At 57.1% G+C, this 18899-nt stretch overlaps 1 long non-coding RNA gene across 1 annotated transcript; it reads left to right on the top strand.

Annotated features, from left to right (window-relative positions):
* The first annotated feature begins 50 nt into the window (after window positions 1-50).
* On the top strand, window positions 51-16760 carry LOC130543582 (uncharacterized). Its single transcript, XR_008959044.1, has 2 exons — window positions 51-307; window positions 9212-16760. It is a non-coding gene; the product is annotated as an uncharacterized LOC130543582 (long non-coding RNA).
* Window positions 16761-18899: the final 2139 nt, after the last annotated feature.

Raw genomic sequence — 18899 nt, 5'->3', positions numbered from 1 at the left:
CTGGGCAGGCGTGCGCGCGGTTGACTGATAGGCGCTGCGCGGACGCGCGCGCGGTTGATTGACGGAAGCCGGGAGGGGGGCGGGTGCGAAGCCGAGGGGCGCCGAGTGGGCGGCCTCCGTCCGGGCCGGCCCCGCTCTCTTTGTGAACCCGCCTCTGCGCGCCGCGGCCTGGAGAAGGCGCCCCCTCCATCTGCCCCCCCCCGCCCGAGAGAACCTTCCAGAGCCTTCCAGAACCTTCATGGTCCTGAGGCGCCACGTGCTGCCGCGGTGCCCACGGCGGAGCCGCTAAACGCAGCCCGGGAAGCAGGTACCAGCGCGTGGGCCGGGCTCCGGGGTCGCGTCGCCTCTTGTCAGCTTAATCCCCAGGCGTCGGTGGCCCTGAGCAAGCGGACGCCGCCAGGCCTGTGGCCCCGAGCTTCACGCCCCCCGCGGGCGGAGGGGCGGGGAACTTGGGGGGGCAGAGGGGCAGGGGGGCGCGGGGGCTGACGCCGGGGGGGAGGGGCGGGGGGGCAGAGAGGCGGGGAGGTGCAGAGGCCGACGCCCGGGGGGAGGGGGGCAGAGGAGCAGGGAGGCGTAGGGGGGCAGGAGGGCGCAGGGGCCGATGCGTGGGGGCGGAAGCGTGGAAGCCCAGGGCAGGCAGGGAGCGGGGAGCTGACGCCTGTAGGTGGGTGGGTGGGTGGAGGAAGGAGACGGAGCTGACGCCCGGGGAAGCGGGGGGAGGGCAGGAAGGCGCTGCCGCCGGGAACCGCCCAGCTCCACCGACGCTGCGCCCTGTTCCCGCCTCCGGGTGTAGACGGTGTCCGCGGCTCTGGGCCTGGGCACGGTGCCCGCTGAGGTCCCCTTGGGGCCGTAATGAGGGGGTGGGATGGGTGCCGACGGTAGTGGAGTCCGAGTTCGGAGGCGCGTTTGCAGAGTGCGGGTTCAGCCGTGGTTTGGAACGGCTCGCCCTCGGCCGTGTGTGGGTCTGAACGTGGCTGCAGTCGTCGTGGGTCAGTAACGAGGTTAACACGCCGCTCAGCCGTCCGCAGGTTAGCCGCGGTGGAAGCCGCGCCGCCGGGCCCTCGGCACGCTGGGCCGCGCGGGGCAGGGCCAAGGAGGCCTTCCCGGACCGCTGCTTGACCTCGTCCGCCCCGGGCCTTCCGGCGTTCAGAGCCCCGGCCCACAGTCTCGCCTCTGTCAGATGTGCTCCGAGAGCCGTGCGGTACGTCGTGCGCAGACGAGTCCCGCGAGTTTCCAGCAGCGCAGTGGGCTTCGCCGAAATCCACAGAGACCCTCCCAGATGCTCGAGCAGGACGGCGGTGTTGGCGCCGCGTTTGCAGGGGGAGTGCTTCCCGGAAGCCTGAACTGAGCCCCAGAGGGTGTTCCTTGTTCAAGGGTGTCCTCTCGGCGTCTGTGCTGGTCCTTGGAGCTCCTGTAGCAGTAGCCTCTCGCGCAGCGCGCAGCGGGCGTCTCGGGTGTGGGGTGTGCGGCAGCTGTTTCAGGGACTGCCTGCTACCCGGGCTGGGCGTTCGGTGCTGAGCAAAGTGGCGCTCAGGGAGCTCAGTCTGGTGGAGAAGACACGTAACAGTAGTGACGGCAGCATCCCAGCGCTTTACAGTTACCAGCTCATTTATGGCGGGAACTGCAGAAGGTCGGTGTCACGAGTACCTCGTTACTTTGGTTATCCCTCTACCACAAAGCAGCGCAAAGCCTATTAACCAGAACCAAGTTTGCTTCCTCACCGTTACGCAGCCTGGCCTCGGTTCCCCTGGGTGCCTCTGGGTGCGCTCTGGCTGTCGCGTGTGTGCTTGGAGGGGGGCGTCGGCAGCCGGGCTGGTGCCTCTGCCTGTGCGCTCAGGGCTCCTCCACCCTCGGAGGGGTCCGCGCTTGCTCCGATGGCGTCACTGGAGTCTGCCATGGCCACCCAAGGTTCCCAGGAGCACAACCCATTTTACAGACAAGGAAACCCAAAGAGAAGAAAGTTGACCCATTCGTTCAAGTCAGAGCTGAGATAGTGTTTTTAAGATTATTTTTTTATTTATTCCAGAAAGAGAGAATGAGCAGGGTGGGAGAGCACAGGCAGAGGGAGAAGCAGTCTCCCCCCTGGGCAGGGAGTCGCATGCGGGGCTCCATCCCGGGACCCCAGGATCATGACCTGAGCCGAAGGCAGACGCTTCACTGACTGAGCCACCCAGGCTCCCCCAGAACTGAGATGTGAAATGGGAAATCTAGCTCCAAAGCCCAGACTGTTACCCATTGTACCATGAACCACATACAGGTTCTGACAAAGCTAATAGAGGAAGAGTTCGAGAAACCGAGAGAGTAACAGAGACAGTTCTGTTTGTGGCCAGGGTTCGGGGGTGGAGGGGATCATGGAAATGACATTTAGCCTGAAAACCTGATGTCTGAATGGCCTGGGGACTGGGGGAGAGTTTTCAGAGCTTAGGGGGCCATGCAAAGGCCCTGGGGTGGTGGAAGGCCCTACTTGTCAGAGAAAGTAAGTGATGCCTGGTGAGGCCAGGAACAAGGGTTGGGGAAAGCAGAGGGAGTCCCTGAGGGCTTAGGTGTGCCCTAGGCGGGTTTTTTGTTTTTGTTTCTAATTTATTATTTTATAATAATCACAGATTCACAGAAGTTTGCAGAAGGAGTCCAGAGAGGAACCTTGTACTTGTCACTCCCCTTCCCCCCATGGTTTTATTTTGTGTGTCTGTAATACAGCTTCACAACCAGGACGCTGACATGATACAGTGGTGTGTGGAGCTTTGAGCCATTGTATGATGCATAGATTGTGTACCGCCCACCCTAGTCAAGACATAGCTACAGAGAGCTCCCTCCAGCTACCCCTGCTAGACCCCCACCCGCCCTGCTGCCATCTCTCGTCCCTGGGCACCACAGATCTGCTGTCCATCTCTAATTCCCTGAGAATGCTCTGTAAGTGCAACCATACAGCACACAGCTTCAGAGACCTGCTCTTCCCACTCGGCACGATACCCCAGAGAGGCATCCAAATTCTCACATGCCTCAGGAGTTCCTCCTTTTTGTTTGAGTAGTGTTCCATGTGGTGCACGTGCCGGATAATCTCCCTATTTTGAGGTCTCTAGTGTCAGTCCCATGTATGCATCGTTTCCAGGGATGAGTGTGTGGACATCTTTAGGACCCACCTATCCCACGCAGGGGATCGAGGAAGAGTGGAGGGTGTGATCTAGGGGCTGGCATACCACGTCTGCCCTGCGTTCCCAGACCCAAGCATAGCCGCACAGCTGGAGCTAGCTGCTGGCCGGCTGGGAACTTGTCTTTATCCTAGGAGCCACTCCCCCAGTTGTAAGGGAGGTGCTGCTACTTGGAGGAGAAGGGACATTTAAGGACAGCTAGCAACCCCTGCATCAGAGCCTGTCCCTACGTCACCCCAGGGGCGGTTGAGAGGAGTCACCAGGCCCTTGCCTGTGAGTGTCTTGTAGGCTGCCCGGCACCCCACAGCTGGGGCCCTGGTGGGCACAGGGAAGTTAATTTCAGGGAGGCAGGTGCTGTGGGGTGGACAGAAGACCTACATATTCGGGTTGGCTGGGCTCCTTGAGCACGTCGCCTCTGCCTCAGTTTCCCCACTGTGAGTTAGGGGAGACCGCATTGGGTGTCTCACCTGTGAGCTGCTGCCTCTTACCCATAGTCACAGTGGTAGAGAAGGGTGGTTTGTCTGTCCCCCACCCAGCCTGGGGGAGGGGCCTGGCCTTCCCTCCGGGGTCTGTGGGTCGGGAGCCTCAGAGTGCGGTCCAGAAGAGATGAGGATTGAGTGACTGGGTGAGTGCCCAAGTGGGCAGATGCCTCCCTGGGGGGCTGCCCGGGGGACTGTGCCAGGAAGCCCCACGTAGACCAGAGCAGAGTCTGTGGTACTCAGGACCCTTAGCCCCGTAGCGTGTCAGATAGAGGGAAGGCTGCTACTGTGACTCTAGGGGGCTAAGAGACCCCAAATAGAAGGGCACCCACACGTCCTAGGTGTCTTCTGCTGAGACTTCAGGTGCGAGCAGCCGCACCACCAGCTCTTGTCCTCCCTGCCTCCTGTGGGCTATCCTGGCCCAGGCTTTCGCCTGCTCTGTGTCTTTGACGGTGTGGCAGGCAGAACACTAAGACAGTCAGTGGCTCACGACCTTGTGTAATCCCCTCCCCTTAAGTGTGAATAGAATTTGTGATGTGATGGGTGTCATGTCTCTGATTATATGGTACAGGGCGGAGGTGAAAGGATCTTCTGGATGGAATGGAGGTCCTTCAGCAGTTGACGTTTAGGGAAACCTGGGTGGCTCAGTTGGTTAAGTGTCTGCCTTCGGCTCAGGTCATGATCCCAGGACGTCATGATCCCAGGATCCTGGGATCAAGCCTGGCATCGGGCTCCTTGCTCAGTGTGGAGCCTGCTTCTCCCTCTCCCTCTGCTGCTCCCCCTGCTTGTGCTCTCCCTCGCCCCCCCCCCATTTCTGGCAAATAAGTAAATAAAATCTTTTTTAAAAATCAGTTGACCTTTAGTTAATGAAAAAGAAAATTATTTTGGTGGGCCTGACCTAATCAGGAGAGCCCTTTAGACGAGGGACTGGGAGTCCTCCTGAGGTCCCAGGGACTCTTCTGTGGCCAAGGAGAAGCAGGACACCACAACGTATGCAGCTGCCCAGAAAGGAATTGTACCAACAGCCCTGTGAGCTTGGAAGGGGCATCTGCCTCAGAGGCAGCATAGGCCCAGCCAACCCCTGGATCACCACTGCAGACACCCTGAGCACAACACCCACCCACGTGTCCCCCAGGCTCCCAACCCACAGAAACGTTCAGAGGAGCATTGTTTTAAGCCTCTAAGTTTGCTGTCACTTGCTACGTGGCATACCTCCATCCGCCGTGGTGGAGTTCCCAAGCTCCCTCTCCCGCCTTCCTTGATTGTTGTTTCCATGCTCTCCCCGGCCGCCTTGCCCTCCAGAGGCCCAGGTCAAGGTTCAGCTGCTTCAGGGAGCCCTCCCTGGGAGCCCACAGCCGGTCTGCACCTGCGGTGTGGTGGTCACTGGTGGGGTTCCCGTCTGTTTAGTTCTCCCTCCTGATGGCACAGGGTGACTCACACTTCCTACCCCAGTCAACGCAGGCATGGCTGTGGCATGGGTGCCAGTGGAAGAAATGGGAGCCCAGCACTGTGGCCACATGTGTTCACCCTCCTCTCCTTTCTGCCCACCCCAGGAACCGGTTCTGTCTGCCCCTGACCCGGCCAGTCCTGAGAGCAAGGAGGACAGTGACACAGTTGAGTCCCACAGCTGTAGTGGATGACTGGTGGCGGAGTTCCTTTGGCTGCTGTGATAGCACCGTCGCCTGGTGGCTTACAACAGTAGCCATTATGATCTCCTGCTTCTGGAGAAGTCTGAGGTCTAGGCAGGACTGGTTCCTTCGGGGCCTCTGAGGGAGGGCTGTCCCACCTCTGTCTCCCAGCTCCTGGGGCTCTGGCCATCCTTGGCTTGTGGACACATCCCTCCCCTCTCCGCCTCCGTCTTCACATGGACTCCTTCCCTGCCTTGTGTCCCTGTTTCCTCTTTTTGTAAGGACACCCGTTATTGAAGTCAGGGCCCATCCTACTCCATTATAGTCTCATCTTAATTGCCAGCAAAGACCCTACTTCATCAGGTTCTGAGGTTCTCGGTGGACGTGACTTTGCAGGGGGACACTGTTCGGCGCAGTCCCCATAGCACGTGAGAGAAACGAACCTTTGTTGTTCACAGACGCTGAGCCGAGGGTGTTTGTCACATCGTGCAGTGTCGCGGGTTTACGCTGTAATGTATGTACTGGTCTGCGTGCTTGTCTTCGGCTGGATGCTGACCTCCTGCCAGTGGGAGAGGGCGTATCATTCATTGTTGTGTCGTACAGGACGGGGAAGAATTCATTTTACCAGCCGGTACCAGAACATATTCTGGAGACGCCAGTGGGCTTGTTTAGGAAAATACCTTAGTTAGCACTAGGGAGCGGTCGGGGCAGCCCTTAGGATGTGAGGGGAAAGGGTGCACGAGGAAGCCACTAAGCTCAGCGGGAGGAGGTTGCCGCCGTTTTGGAAGCGAGGGAGAGGAGCCAGGAGAGGTCACGGCCCCTGCCGACGCCCCGTTCGGGGGCCCCTGTGCGGTGGAGCGGAGCTTGGCCAAGCCTCCCTGAGCTGAAGCAGAGGACGAGCTGCCAGCCAGCCTCACAGGGGGGCAGTGGAGCCGGGCCCCGGACAGCTCCACGAGCACGAGGGGCCTGGAAGGCACCTGCCGCGTGCAAGGAGCCGAGGAGACCACGCTCCCAGTTCGAGCAACCCTTGTGTGCCCTGGCGCTCCTCGTCCCGCCGAGACCCTGAGTGTTGACCCAGCTACGGGGCTGTGCGGACGCCGGACGCCCGGTGGGTGCAGGGCAGTCCTGGAGGAGGCGGCGGACGGGATTCTGTCATGTTCCTGAGCTCTGTTGGGTTACATTGGGCCTGTATTACCTCTATCATTGTTTTTTAAAAAAGGTGACCAAAAAAGTAAAATATTTTAAAACCACCTATGTTATGCTTCCCTGGTGTGGGACTGGCCCCTCCAGGCTGCTGAACTAACTGCTGTGTGCCCATCTTGTTGACCCCCTTCCCAGCAGGCTGCCCCACCATCGGCTGTCCTGGGGGCCCAGGCCCTCACTTGGCTTGCAGGGCCTATCGACGGCTTTGCCGGCAGCTGTGAAGAAGCCGTGCGCTCCTGTTCTCCACGCTGATCCCAGTTGTGGCACTAACTGGCTTTGATGCCGCAGTCTCCCCTCCTGGGCAGCGCTGCCGTTTGTGGCCTTCCTGGGCACCAGGGAGAGTTGAACAGCACCCCTAGTCCCCACCCACTCGATGCCTGGAGCGCCCCCAGTCATCTCAACCACAGACGTCCTTGGATGTTGCCCAGTGTCCCCTAGAGGCAGGATCCCCCCGAATGAGCCCATGGCCATAGACTAATTGCCCCCTGCCATCATTCCTGGAGGTAGCCTCGAATGGGTCCACTCGTGCCCTGGGCTGTCCTTGAGACAAGCTTGGTCCCTGCACCCAGCATGGGCTCACTGCCTGGTGAATGAAAAAATGAAAGAAAGGACAGCCGTCACAGCAGGCGGCTTTCTTCTCCAGAACTTCCAGCTGCCCATCGGGACTTCCCTTTGGGTGGTGGGCCACTGTGGGAGGAGGGGAGAGCCCCGTCTGTCTCCTTCACCACCTCCTGCCACGCCGAATCTGGCTTTGGCCGTTTGCATTCAGCACGTCCGAGGTGGTTCCTCACAGGGCTCGTGACTTGGCACCGTCCACCCGGGCTGTCCTGTGGGATGTGCCCAGGATTAACGAATCAAGATGAATCGTGGACGGACAGCTTGGGGTGCCTGGCCGGAGTTTCTGCACAGATTATAGATCGTATCTGTGTTACTTTTCTAGGGTGATTGTAACAAAGGACCACGAGCAGAAATTTGCTGCCTCCTGCTCCGGGAGACCAAAAATCCGGACTGAAGGTGTCGCAGGGCCGTGCTCCCTCTGGAGGCTCATCTCCCTGCCTCTTCCAGCCTCTCTTGGCTTTGGTGTCTCTTGGTTTATGGACCAGTCTTTCCTCCGTGTGTCTGTGTCCACATTCCCTTCATCTTATAAGCACACTGCTCGTTGGTTCTGGGTCCGTTCCTACCCTGTGTGACCTCATCCTAACTACTAACTTGCATCTGCAAAGACCCTATTTCCAAATAAGGCCCATTCACAGGTTCCCGAGGGTTAGGACTCGGCATAATTTTTGGGAGACACATTCAACCCATCAAAACCTCACAGTTAGTGAGCTCCTCACCATGCCTCACCGTGGGTCAGAGTTGTTAGCAGCCTTGCCCGTCACACTTCTCCAGGTAAAATACAGGACTGCATTGTTAGACCCATGTTAGGTGCAAATTATCGGGTACACGTCATGTACGGAGTAAATGCTCATTAGATACGTTATTAACATACAGATGATCGTTTAGTCCGAGTACTTCATTACACCCTGAAGATATATCTGTTATATGTATAAATTTCAACAATAACTGGGTGTTCTGTATTTTTAGTTGGCAAATCTGGCAGCCCTGTTTAGTAATTGGATTTATAGACTTTTCTCCAAAGGGGCAAATGGAACTTGTGGGAACATTATGTTGATATCACTATTTCTGCAAGAACCTTTGGTATGTACCAGTTGGAGTCTCCTCTTGATTAAGGGGAACGCTTTCAACAGTGTCTATGAGTGTGTGCACACAGGCCTCCAGAAACTGAGGAAAACTGGTTATGAGACACATATTTTGAAACATGACGGGGCGGGCACCTGGGTGGCTCAGCTGGTCGGGCGTCCGACTCTTGATTTCAGCTCAGGGTCCTGAGATCGAGGGCCATGCAGGGCTCCCTGCTCAGCGGGGAGTCTGCTTGAGGACTCTCTCTCTCTCCCCCCCCCCCCTCTGCCCCTCCCCCCGCTGACGCGTGCTCTTGCTCTGTCTCTCTCACTCAAAATATTTTTAAAAACATGTTGGCTGCCTTTTCTAATCAAAATTTAAAACTAATTTTATTGTAGGTTTATGCAGATAAAATTTGCATACAATACAACTTACCCATTTAAAGTGTGCAATTCACAGTGTTGTGCAACCACTAACCTCTGTCTAGTCCCAGAACGTTCCATCACCCCAAAAGAAGCCCTGTCCCCATTAGCATTCACCGCCCCTGTGATGTGCCTGTTCTGGACAGGTCACACGTGGACTCACACGCTGTGGGGCCTTCTGTGTCTGGTTCCCTCCCTGAGCGTCGTGGGCTTGGGGTCCGTCCCCGGGAGCAGTGCCTGTCGGTGCCCCACTGCTTTTTGTAGCCCAGTAATGATCTTGGGGGTGGTGTGAGAAGCTAAAATGGCCACGGAAAGACACCCATATCCTAACTCCTGGAACCTATGGACACTGTCTAGCAGAAAAGGAATTTTTAGATGTGATTAAGTTAAGGATTTTTTTTTAAGATTTTATTTATTCATTCGATAGAGATAGAGACAGCCAGCGAGAGAGGGAACACAAGCAGGGGGAGTGGGAGAGGAAGAAGCAGGCTCATAGCGGAAGAGCCTGATGTGGGGCTCGATCCCGTAATGCTGGGATCACGCCCTGAGCTGAGAGCAGACGCTTAACCGCTGTGCCACCCAGGCGCCCCTAAGCTAAGGATCTTGACGGGAGATGATCCTGGATTATCTGAGTCCTGGTGTCATTGCAGGGGCCCTGATACGGCAGAGGCAGGGGATTTGACGCACACATAAAGGAAGAGCCATGTGAAGCTGGAGGCAGAGACTGGAGGGACACAGCCACAAGCCAAGGGACCCCCAGGAGCCAGAAGAGGCAGGATGGAGCCTGCAGAGGGAGTGTGGCCCAGCGATTTTGACCCGGTGAACATGACCGGGGCCTACTGACCTCTAGAACTGTGAGGTATAAATCTGTTTTAACCACGCAGTGTGCGTGCCATTAACTTGTTTCTGCTGCTGTTACGGGCTGAATTGTGTCCTCTCCAAACCCATATGTTGAAGTCCTAATCCTCAGGATGTGACTGTATGTGGATTCAGGGTCTTTAAAGAGGTCATTAGGTTAGAATGAGGTCCCAAGGGTGGGTCCTAACCCAATAGGACTGGTGTCCTTATAAGAAGAGGCGATTAGGGCATGAGAGACCGTGTGAGGACACGGGCAGAAGATGGCCGTCTGCACGCCCAGGGGAGAGGCCGCAGGAGAAAGCAGCCCTGCCACCACCTTGCTTTCAGACTTCTGGTCTCCAGAACTGGGAGAGAAGGAACGTCTAGGTCCCCTGGTGTGGTATTTTGTGGTGGTAGCCTGACTAGACGGAGAGCGCAGCCTGGGTAACTGCTACCAGCTTCTGCTTGTGTCCCCGCCACCGCAAGGACGTCCCTGCACACACGTGCCCGCCCTGGGATCTGCGCCCGCCGGGCCTGGCTGCTGACTGAACTGTGGGCGTGGAGGGAGCATGGTGCAGCTGCTGTGGGAATGAGCCTGGCAGCTCCTCAGAAAGTTAAAAATAGAAGGACCATATGACCCGGCAGTCCCACTCAGGGTATCTACCCAAAAACACTGGAAGCATTGAAATATCAAAAAGATAATCTGCACCCCGTGTTCACAGCAGCACTATTTACAGTAGACGGAAGTGGGAAGCACCCCAGGTGTCCCATCTGCAGATGAAGGACACACCGTGTGGTCCGTCCACGTGCTGGAACACGACCCAGCCCTAGAAAGGAAGGGACCCTGACACCGGCCACGACCTGGACGGACCCTGAGGACACCAGGCTCAGCGAGGGCAGCCAGACCCAGAAGGACACATCCCGCAGGACCCCACTCCCAGGAGGTTCCGGATAAGTCCCGTCTACACAGAGAGGAGTTGTGGGAGCCAGGGCTGGGGCAGGGGGTGGGGAGTCCGTGCTTCCTGGGGACAGAGTCTCTGTGTGGGGAGAGGGAACGTTCTGGAGACAGAGGGTGGGGGTGGCTGCAGGACGGGGTGAGTGTGCTTCATGCCGTGGGGCTGTGCTCCTGGAAACGGTTACGATCTTGAATATTATGTGTATCGTATAACATTAAGAAAAACTTTTGTAAACCCCATCCCTACAAGCCAGGCATTTCCCACACCGTGTGGGATGTTTCCTGACGTGTTCAGTGTTGGGGTCAGAGGGCGACAGACGCCCCGTCAGGAACATGACCCCGCTGCCGCCCCCTTCGGGGGCTCCCCAGCGGCCTCGACCCCGCTCCAGCGAGACACCTGCACTCCCAGACCAGGAGAGGGTGGTGCGCTGCAGTGTCTCCTCAACAAAGAGCCAAGGATTAGGCCCCGTTGAGTTCCCATCCTGTTTGCCTTTGATTTTTTTTAAGAAGCCTTTCATTTCGACTATTAGGCATTTCAGGGCAGGCTGCACAGTGTCATCTGCATTTCAAACAGGTGTCGCTGGGGAGATTGTTTCCTTCCTCTTTTCTGTTTCCTCTTCTTCTCCCAGACATGTAATCTGCAGCCGCTTCTATTTGTTTTCCTCAAGGTCCTCCATCATATTGTCTCACATTGTTCCCAGACGGTCACCGGACATGGCCGCCAGCCCCCAACCACCACCCCTTCCAGGCCCCACCCGGTGCCCACTCTGCCCCTCTCTGGGCACCCAGACCCCGGATTTCTCCGGGTCACCCCACCCTGTTTCATTTCCACCCAAGACAGTGGGAACAAGGCTCTTCCTGTGGGGGGGGGGGGCACACCTGGAGCAGAGCAGACGTGGGCACATGGCTGGACGAGTCCGCAGGTGGTGCTGGGCTTGCCCGCGTGCAGCTGCCGCCCGCGCCACACGGCCCTCCTGCAGCATCGCCCCTGTGCCTTCCATCCCTGCCATCGGCGTCGGCCTCCCTAAGTGCGTCAGAGCCTGGGCTCCCGCAGGGGGCTGGCGGCTCAGTGAAGAGTCCTAGAGCTCACACGGCCTCCGGGCTGCACCTGTTGGCCTTGACCAGCGCCTCTGTCCCGCCAGCAGGTGCACTTCTGTCAGCGTTTTGGATTCAGAGTGGGCTCTGAGGAGTCTGGCGGGTTTCCGAGCTTATTCTCACACGGGGCGATTTTCAAACATGGTGGCAAAATACGTGTAACACAGAATATCCCATCATAGCCGTCGCTGCTTGCACAGCTCCGTGGCCTGAAGCACGCTCATGCCATCCTGCAGCCACCCCACCCTCTGTCTCCAGAACGTTCTCTCTCCCCGCACGGTGACTCTGTCCCCAGGAAGCACTGGGACGCACCACCCCCGGCCCCAGGGGCAGTTTGGAGACATGGGGTCTACTTTTCCCGAACTTCTGTCTGTCATCCGTGCGGGACAGCCCAGCGCAGATCTGGGCAGGAAATTAAAGCTGCAAGTGTTTATTTGAGCTGACTCCTGTTTTATCGTTGGCCCAGCTGGTGGGTCAGCTTGTGATACAAACTACAGTGTATTTAGGCTTTTTAGTTCTTTTAATAAGGACCAGATGAGTTCACTCTCCAGTCTTCCTAAAATGAAGTGGGGCACGTGGTCAGGAAGCGTCAGTCTCCTAATCGTCCAGAATTTCATTCTCCGGATGCAAAACTGATCAATAAAAATGTTTAAAAACATAGCTCCAGGGGCGCCTGGGTGGCACAGCGGTTGGGTGGCACAGCGGTTAAGCGTCTGCCTTCAGCTCAGGGCGTGATCCCGGCGTTCCGGGCTCGAGCCCCGCATCAGGCTCCTCTGCTATGAGCCTGCTTCTTCCTCTCCCACTCCCCCTGCTTGTGTTCCCTCTCTCGCTGGCTGTCTCTCTGTCTGTTGAATAAATAAATAAAATCTTTAAAATAAAACAAATAAAAAAAATAAAAACGTAGCTCCAGGGGCGCCTGGGTCGTGCAGGGGGTTGAGCCACCGACTCTTGATTTCGGCTCAGGTCCTGATCTCGGGGTCCTGGGATCGAGCCCCACGTGAGGCTCTGCGCTCATCGGGGAGTCTGCTTCTCCCTCTCCCCCACCCCGCTCATGCACGTGTGTGGCCCTCTCTCTCTCTCCAAAATAAATCTTAAAAGAAAACCACATAACTTGTCAGAGCGATAGGAGAAGAAACCGAAATTTCCGAAATGACAAGAACGTCAGGAAGAGGAAGGGGGTGTCTGCACCGCCTCGTGCGGAGTGGGCTGTGGGGTCTGTTTGCTGAATGTCCATCCCACCATTTAGGGTCCTCCATCCGTGGTAGGATGTTGGCTGCAAACACGGGTGCCCTGGCTGGCTGCCGGGTCACCTATGCCACCGCTCACCGGCTCACATCCTCACTTCTGGTGCAGTACGGCCAGAATGTCTCCATGGACACTCCCTTTCTTGGTTGTAGGAAAACCCCAGACTCTGACACCTGCTTTCAACAGTGCCATACATCAGGATATAGGGGAGCAAGGGAAATGCCAGAAAAAATAATAAAATAAACCTCCGTGGGGTCCCAGCGCACATTTGCGGCATCCCCAGATCGTGGGTGTGCTGACACTGCTGTGTGCCAGTTCCAGAATTTGCCTTGTGCCCGGAGCGCTCATGGCAGAGGCTGCCCCTGAGTGTTTCCGGATAAAGGGATGGCTTCCTGGGGAAGGGGCATCCTGTGACCTGACCGGAGGGGGTGCGAGTCACTGTGCACGTGTGCTGGAGTGACGCGGAGACGCAGGCATTTGTGAGTGTGTCAGACCAGTGCGCTCTGGATAGGCTGTGTGGACGAGCAGTGTCCATGTCCTGGATCTGTGCTGTGCATTCTGGGTGCTCTGTGTGCAAGATGGTACCATGGGGGTGGGGGTCAAGTGTGCACTGGACCTCCCCGGACATTTCTCTGTGCCTTTCAGTAACTGTTTCAAAGTAAAAAATTTAAAAATACGTTTAAAAAACCAAGATAAGGGAAGTGTTCTAGAAATCAGTTCCCTCCCCAAACTGGCAAGGCTGCACCGTGGACAGACGTGAGCAGGCACCCGTGAGACCACGACACCGTGTGGAAGGCCTTCACACCGCCCACAGCAGGGCAGGGAGAGGGGTGAGGCTGGCAGGTCTTTCCCATTTGGGGAGCTGCCCCGTTCTGTGTCCCCCTGTGCACAGCCCATTCAGGTCCTAGAGGGCTCCTGTTTGGGAGCCTGGGGAGGACTTGGATCAGCCCAGCCCCTCCCAGCCAAACCATTCCCAGAACGTCTGCCTCTGCCCAGACATGCAAGTCACAAGCTCAGAGGACTTAGGCTGTGGTTCACTGGTCGGGCCCCAGCTCAGCAGGGACGAAGCCTTGTGGTGTATTTAAAAACCTCACAGAGTGGCGCCTGGCTGGCTCTGTCGGGGCCGGGGAGGAGTGAGACACTTGAACTCAGGGTCGTGAGTTCAAGCCCCACCTTAGGTGCAGAGATTACTAAAAAAATTAATAAATAAGCTTAAAAAAAAAAAAAAACCAAACCCACAGAACATTGTGTTTCTGCCAAGCCGTGTCAAGGCCAGAGTCCCCTACACGGGAGACAGATTCTCTGTGTCCTTGTTAGAAAGAAGGAGGGTGTTACTCTTCCACTGGACTGCCAAAGGTTCTGGCAGCATCGGGGAAACGCTGTTTGTCCTGAAATGCAGACTCGATGGAGCCCACAGTCCTCCAGGTGAGAGGGGGCCATGGCTTACAACGACGTCCCCCACCCCCCGCCCCCGTGCTCGCGGCGCCCCGGAGCCAGCGCGTCCTGCAGCTGCCACACCCCACGCTCCTCTGGGGGACGTGGGAATGGCAAAGCATCAGGTGGCAGCCGGGGAGGGGCGGGCACGAGGCCTGCTCGGGTCACGGTAGGACAGTGCCCTCTGAAAACTCCAGGTCCTTCCCGGCTCCGCACACGGTACCAGCCCCGGCTGGAGGTGGTGAATTGGAAGGAAGCGTTTCAGCTCTGTCCCCTCCTCCCGAAGCAAGCGGTCCGCAGCCAGGGATGCACCGGGAGATAGGACTGGGCTCTGAAAGACCTGGACACGGAGGACGTGCTGGGCACAGGGGCAGGCCAGCCACACCAAGAGAAGGCGGGTTCGGGGCTCCAGCTGGGACCTCCGAGTTCAAGGGTTGGACTCCTAGACCTCAGAATGGGGCTTTGTTTGGGAACAGGGTCACTGCAGGTGTCATTAGTTCAGATGAAGTCATACTGGGGGGGGGGCAATCCAATGATAGTATTTTTATACGGAGGGGACATCTGGGTGCAGATGCACGGAGGGTTGCCCAGCCGGCATGGCAGGGCTTCTTCCCTCAGCAGTGCAGCCATTCAGAGCTTCCCGGGCACCGCCGGTCCCCACCCCTCGGTGGTCTTGACCACAGCCGTCCCAGATGTTACCTGCTGTCCCTGCGGCAAGAGAGCTCGCAGAGCGCCACTGCTGTGGGCACGTCTCCACCAAGGGCTCTCGCTGATGTCCTGCCTTTTTCAGCTAAAAAGAACATATAGTTTCTTTTAAAATGGTCCTTGAGAGAAGCCACTGCTCTGAGAAATATTTACTTCTGAAATTCCGGAAAGGACATACATTTAAAAGTATATATATGAATAACCAGAACATTCGAGTATTTTTTTAAGGACACAAAGATGTTACTTTTTGTTTCCAGATTCTGGGATCTGAGGTTTTCCTTTGTTTTTTTTCGGAGTACGATTCCCTTTATTTGAAGTTGAAAACCAGGGCAAAGTAGACATTTCATTTAGGATTACAGACACAGGCGGTATCCTTTAATTTTTAAAGGTCATAAATATGAGTAAAGCACAAAACTCCAAAACTGAATAACTTTAGAAAACCAGAGAGCCTCCGTTATCAGCAATGCAAACTGTGTAAGAAGGTGTCCTCACGCCCCCCGCCCCCAGGACCTGAACCCAGCAGAGCAGCTTGGGTGCCCCAAGAAGTTCCCGGAAGAACCCACAGAGGCAGGTGTGGACAGGATTCCCCCCGAAGCCCCCACCCCAAGGTAACCACGGGGAAGTACCCGCTAAGCCCCGGCAGAGACTCATTCTGCAAACTCCCCACGGCCCTCGGCACGGCTGCCCTTGGCACCCGAATCAGGGAAGGCTGAGAAACCGTCTCAGCCCAGAGGAGCCGAAGGAGATGCGACAGCTGAACGCTGCATGGGACCCCGGACATGGTCCCGAGACAGAGGACGGGAGACGAAACGGGAAACCTGGAGGGCCGTGAGCCTGAGTTAATACCAGACTCTGGGTATTGACCCGTTAACGGTGATGGGCGCACCACGCTAGCGCCAGGCGTCAGAACAGGGAAGACCGGGTGCAGGGGACATGGAAAGGCGCTCTCCTGTCTTCATGGTTTTCCTGTCGGTGGAAAACGACTGTAAGACTCAACATTTACCACAAAGCAATGGGAAGAGCGAACGTGGCTTTGATAAAGGGCTTTGGAGGTGTGAGGACAGGGGCCACACGGAAGCCGTGAGGAAGTAAGTGTGAAGGCCATGCACCGGCTGCCACGCATCCAGCCACACGAGGGTGGGGGGGTGACCTCAGAGCCCCCCCAAGAGGCTGGGTTCTTGGAGCTGAGCAGTTCTCTATTTGGGGAACCCGTCTGGCCAGGGCAGGGCCTTTGCACTGTCACGTGGTGTCCGTGGGTGGGTCATTCCCTCCCAGGGCTGGTTTGCTGGAATGTTCTTGCTTTAGCTCCTGTGAAGGGCCTTCTGCCTGCGTTGCGGAGGGCCAGCCCGGGGTCAGGGGCTCTGCACAGCAGCGTCCTCAGGGCCTGACTCCCGGACCCGCTGGGCTGCAGTCCCGGCCACCTCCCTGTGCTCCTGCACCCCAAGCTGTTGCCGTGCGCTCTGCCCGGCGCTTCCACTCTGATGTGCTGACACTTTGTGTCCAAGCAGCACGTGTCTTCCGGGGGCGTCCTACCCGTCCGTAGCCTGTGCCGGTTAGCGAGGGCAGCTGTGACGACGTGCCTCCGCCCAGGCTCCGGAGCCAGAAGCCCGGGATCAAGGCATCCCAGCGCGGGCTCCTGCTGAGGGAGAACCCGTCCCAGGCCCCCCAGCTTCACGGGGGGGGGGGGGGGTCCCCGGCGTGCGACAACCCCACATTGTCAAGCAGACCGGGTGCTGCTGCATTGCGGCTAGGTGCCCACAGTCCCCGCGAGAGACGGGCTGGGCGCCGTGTGACACTGCACGCCGGACGGTGGTTCGGAGGGCGCACTCTGCCACGGTTCTCAAAACATGACAGAACACCCCAAAAACAATCCAGTCGTATATGTATAATATGTGAATTATATCGCAATAAAGATGTGTCTTGAAAAATATGATGCAGCCTTAATTTTTTTAAGTATATATTTTATTTTTGAAAATACATGTGTATGCAGGGGCGCCTGGATGGCACAGTCGGTGAGCGTCCGACGCGTGGTTGCAGCTCGGGTCCCGATCTCAGGGTCGTGGGGTCGAGCCCCACGTCAGGCTCTCTGCTTGAGCTTCTCTCTCACCCTCTGTCCCCCCGCTCGCACGCACTCTCGCTCTAAAATAAATCTTTAAATATATATGTATGCAAAAAATATATGCGTGCATGTATTCATTATGTGTGTACATATGTGTATAATGGGTTTGGTGGGTATTTTCTGTCTTTTCTGAGTTTTGTTCTCAAAAATGTCCACCATTTAAGAATTTTGTAATGTGATGGGGCGCCTGGGTGGCACAGCGGTTGATCGTCTGCCTTCGGCTCAGGGCGTGATCCCGGCATTACGGGATCGAGTCCCACATCAGGCTCTTCCGCTATGAGCCTGCTTCTTCCTCTCCCACTCCCTCTGTTTGTGTTCCCTCTCTCGCTGGCTGTCTTTCTCTGTCGAATAAATAAATAAAATCTTTAAAAAAAAAAAAAAAAAGAATTTTGTAATGTGAGGGACGCCTGGGTGGCTCCGTCAGCAAAGCGTCTGCCTTCGACTCAGGTCAGGATCTCAGGGTCCTGGGATCAAGTCCCACGTGGGGCTTCCTGCTCAGCAGGGAGTCTGCTGCTCCCCCTGCTTGTGTGCACACGCTCTCTCTCTCTTTCTCTCTCTCTCAAATAGATAAATAAATAAAAATCATAAAAAAAAAAAAGGAAAATGCATTATGGAGGCTCAATATGTATGATACGTTGATCTTCCTCCCAAAACCCGTTACCCAGCCTGACCGCGAGAGAACAGCAGGCAGACCCCGGACACGGCCTGTCTGTAAACTCACTGACCAGGTCACAAAACACAAGGCAACTCTGAGAACCCGTCTCAGCCCGGAGGGGCCTAAGGGGGTGTCGCGTGGGATCCCGATGGGCCCTGGGACGGAGAGGGACACCAGGGGGGACTGAGGACGAGTGAGTCGAGTAACACGTCAGCACCTGTCACCTGCCGTGGCAGACGTGCTCGCGAGGGGCCAACACGGACCTGCGGCTGGGCCGGGGCTCTGTGCAGCTCTTCTGTACTCACCGAAAATAAGACTGTCCTCAAAACCAGGGGCTACTCATCATGACACTTACCCTAGATCAGAAAATGGTTTAAAAGCATGGCATTCCTTGGCCTGTGAATAGGGGGCCCTGTTGGTCCTTGGGGGCTGCTGATGGGTCACTTTGGGACACGCTGTGGTCACAGAACTAGGGCTTACACTGGACAGCTGGTCTCCCGGAGCCACAGGCCACCTGCTTCTTCCTGTCCTGCCTTCGAGAGTGACCAGAGGCTACACCACGCTGGGCGTGGGGCTCGTGGCCCAGGCCTGCAGCGGGAGGCGTGGAACCGCCCCATGCCACAAGCAACAGTGACACGACCCAGGCCTGGGCGGCCCACGGACGTCTATCTCCCCGCCGCCCGGCAACTTTGAGACTGTTTACATTTTCACCTCCCGGCCAATGATGTGTTTCACTCAGCATTTGATTTGGGAAGCAGGTTTCTCTGATGCCCTTCACGTGCCTGAGTCCATCCTGCTGGGCCAGGAGCCTGGTTCTTCCAGGCGTGTGCAAACCCCTTGTGGCCACGGTGTTCTCGGCACCACAGCAGCCACTGGGCTCCTGCCGCGGGCAGTGGCCAGTCTTCCACAGGCCAGGGTCTTCGAGGGCGGCGCCCCCACCCTCCGCCGGTGCACAGCGCATGCGGCCAGCCAAGGCTCATACCCGCACCTCTCCAAATAACGTCCAGTAGGGGAAGAGTGCCCCCCTGGAAGGGCCCCTAGTCTCCAGCAGCTGAGACCAGGCCTCCGGGACACACACACGAGCCGGGGGCCCCCACAGGTGAGCAGAGCCCCAGCCTCAGAGCAGGCAGCCTGCTGCGTTTGGCAGGGAGGAACCCGGGACACCCCGTGACCGTGAGCTTCAGACAAACGACCGAGAGCTTTTACTGTCAGCACGTGTGTGCAGTGTTGGGACCTACTTACGCAAGGAAACCATTCCCAAGCACCTGGCGTGTGATTCTGCTGCTGGGGACA

This window comes from Ursus arctos, unplaced genomic scaffold (assembly GCF_023065955.2).
Source record: "Ursus arctos isolate Adak ecotype North America unplaced genomic scaffold, UrsArc2.0 scaffold_14, whole genome shotgun sequence".
Lineage (NCBI taxonomy): Eukaryota > Metazoa > Chordata > Mammalia > Carnivora > Ursidae > Ursus > Ursus arctos.
This window is presented reverse-complemented; position numbering and strand designations above follow the sequence as displayed.